Source organism: Dasypus novemcinctus, chromosome 22 (genome assembly GCF_030445035.2).
Source record: "Dasypus novemcinctus isolate mDasNov1 chromosome 22, mDasNov1.1.hap2, whole genome shotgun sequence".
Lineage (NCBI taxonomy): Eukaryota > Metazoa > Chordata > Mammalia > Cingulata > Dasypodidae > Dasypus > Dasypus novemcinctus.
Window position 1 is genome coordinate 20,040,407 of NC_080694.1, and position 3,588 is coordinate 20,043,994.

Below are 3,588 nucleotides of genomic sequence, written 5' to 3' on the forward strand. Positions count from 1 at the left end.
TAACTTAATGTAATTACAATACAAACAGTACCATTTATTATATTTTTCTGATTATGGCTTGAGGCTAAATTGCATTGTATTGAATATCTCCTCAGGAAATTCATCATCCACATGGAAACAGAAAACCAAACATATGCTTTAGAATTCATCCTCCTGGGGCTCTCAGAAAATACAGAGGTGCAGTCCCTCCTCTTTGGAATGTTCCTGTCCATGTACCTGGTTACATTCATTGGCAGCCTGCTCATCATCCTGGCCATCTTCTTGGACTCCCATCTCCACACACCCATGTACTTCTTCCTCTCCAACCTGTCTTTTACTGATATCTGTTTCACCTCCACCACGAAACCAAAGATGCTGCTGAACATTCAGACAGGGAACAAAATCATAACTTTTGAAAACCGTCTCACCCAGATGTATTTTTTCATGCTTTTTGGACAATTAGATAACTCCTTCTTGACTGCAATGGCCTATGGCCGCTTCGTGGTCATCTGTCACCCCCTGCACTACACAGTCATCATGAACCCCTGGCTCTGTGGCCTCCTACTGTTGGTATCCTGGTTATTGAGTGTTTTGGACTCTCTTTTGCATAACTTAATGGTTTTACAATTGTCTTTTTGTACAGAGATGGAAATGCCCCACTTTTTCTGTGAACTTAATCAGGTAGTCAGACATGCTTGTTCTGAAACCTTCCTCAATGACCTTGTGATGTATTTTGCAGGTGGACTTCTGGGGGTTATACCACTCACTGGGATCTTTTTCTCTTACTATAAAATTATATCCTCAATTTTGAGAATCTCAACAGCTCGTGGTAAATATAAAGCATTTTCTAATTGTGGATCTCACCTCTCAATAGTGACCTTGTTTTATGGTAGGTATTGGAGTGTATCTTAGCTCTGCTGCTACCAAAAACTCAAAGGCAAATGCAATAGGCTCAGTGATGTACACAGTGATTACTCCCATGTTTGTTTGTTTTTTTAATTTTTTTATTTTTTATTGACTTTGTAATAATATTACATTAAAAATATATATGTGAGATCCCATTCAACCCAACCCCCCCACCCCCCCTCTCCCCCCCCCCAACAACACTCGTTCCCATCATCATGACATATCCATTGGATTTGGTAAGTACATCTTTGGGCACCTCTGCACCTCATATACATTGGTTCACATCATGGCCCATACTCTCCTCTATTCCATCATGTAGGCCCTGTGAGGATTTACAATGTCCGGTGATTACCTCTGAAGCACCATCCAGGGCAGCTCCATGTCCCGAAGACGCCTCCACCTCTCATCTCTTCCTGCCTTTCCCCATACCCTTTGTCCATTATGTCCACTTTTCCCAATCCAATGCCACCTCTTCTATGTGGACACTGGATTGGTTGTGTCCATTGCACCTTTATGTCAAGAGGAGGCTCAGATTCCACCTGGATGCTGGATGCAATCCTCCCATTTTCAGTTGTAATCACTCGATTACTCCCATGTTGAACCCCTTTATTTACATTCTTAGAAACAAGGACATAAAGGAGGCCTTTAAAAAGCTGGGAATCATTCTGTCTATAAAAGGATACATTGTCTCAAGTTTACAAAAGTGCTCATGATTAACAGAGATCAAACACTAGAAGATTCTTTTTTTGAAAATGAAATATTTTGTTGTCTTTTTTTGAAGATACATAGATAACGCAAAATGTAACATTAAAAATATGAGGTTCCCATATATACCACTCCCCACCCCACCCCCACTCCTCTCACACCAACAAGTTATGGTTGTGTGGATTATCATTTGCATTGTAGTTTGCAACTCCCCACAGTCCATTCAATGGCTTATGGCATGATATGTAATGTCCTTCATCTATCTGTACTATATCATTCAGGACAACTTCAAGTCCTAAAAATGCCTCCATATCACACATCTTCCCTCTCCCAGCACTCAGCAACTCCCACAGCCACTGTCTCCAGACAGACTAGTGTGTCAAATCCTCAGCATTGTTGCAAGTATCTGTGAATCGTGTCTTTCAGGCAGTGAAGCTTGGTTGTCACTGTGGGCCCCAAGGGGTGGGGGAGAGAGGAATAGAATAGATGTAAGATGGGACAACTGGGGGCAGTGGAAGTGTTCCACAAGATTATGCAGTGATGGATATAGGCTTTCTTAAATTTCCCTAAAAAATTAAATGTATACCATAGTACAACCAAATTTTTATAAAATTGTACAATCTAAAATATAAACCATAATGTAAACCATAGTGAAACCATGGTTTGTATCTATGTTTCAATATCTGTTCATCAGCTATAGCAAATATACGCACATTAAAAAGATAATTGCAGGGGGAAGAGAGAAAAGTGTTTGATGTTGGCATATCAGATTCCCTTATATTGTATATGTGACTTTATTGTGATCTAAAACTTTTTTGAAGACATTATAATTTTTTTTAAACAAAGGATGAAGACCCTGAGAAAAGAATGGGAGAGAGAGCTTTTCTACTGTACATACACAGCAACACCTATTACAGTGATGAAGGCAAAATGTAAAATATATTTTATGATATTTTGCATTTTAATACCCTGATTTATTTTTTACTTTTAGTTTTTCTTAAATATAGAATAAAAATATTCTATTTTTTATCTTTAAACCTATCACTAATATTTCATTTTCCTGTTAATTGAGTTTAGAAATATATTAGCATATAGTTTTGAAGAAGTTTTGGATCACAGAGTGTTTCAACAATTGCAGGGCAGGAGCACTGGTGTGGGATGTCGTTGATGGGGCATGCATCGGCAGGGGGCAGTTCTCCAGGGCATTCATGCAGGGTATATAAATATATTTTGGATATTAATTGTCATATTAGGTAGAGTTTGACATGACAACTGAGGAAGTGCTGAGTTCCTATTCTGGGAAACTATGTTGCACTCCCCAGTTGAGGAGCAACTATCCCCCAAGTGCAAGAACAAAGACCAGTGAAGAAGGGTGGTCCAATGATGGGCCCTTGATACTGATGACAATGCTTATGAGCCTGTGTGCTTGAAATTTCAACTAGGTCTAGAGATGCAAGGTGCCTAAGAGTAACCTCATGAGAGCCTCCATGTTGCTCAAATGTGGCCACTCCCTAAGTCAACTCAACATTACTTTCCCTCCAGCATGGGACATATCCGCTGGGTTGAGAATCCCTGGTGCTGAGGAATTACTACCAACCACCAGCTCATGATACAATTAGAAAAATACCTTGAATAAAAAGGGGAAATGGGAATGACAAATGAGTTCATATGGCTAAGAGACTTCAAAATGAGTCAGGTCTTCAGATGAGTTGGGCTTATGCATCTTTCAGCAGGATCTCAGAGACAGCCTAAGTAGGTAATACCCCAGGTAGTGGTTCTCCTGAGGACTACAGAGACACCTCTTTCCTATGGTCATGGCAGATGATTCTGGAGTTCGGTGCCTTGCCAGAAGATACTACTTTGGAATTTGTACCCTGAAGTGTGATGGAGTTGGACTCAGATGTGATCTTTCTACATGTGCCTCTCTGTCACTTTTACTCAACCTTTTGTTGGTGCTGGGGTTGTTGTATGGTCAGGAGACTTGAATGAGCTTCAGGA

The 3,588-nt window shown here is 40.2% G+C and overlaps 1 pseudogene; it reads left to right on the top strand.

Annotated features, from left to right (window-relative positions):
- Positions 1–279: 279 nt before the first annotated feature.
- LOC139437368 (olfactory receptor 7A10-like) lies at positions 280–955 on the top strand (annotated as a pseudogene).
- Positions 956–3,588: the final 2,633 nt, after the last annotated feature.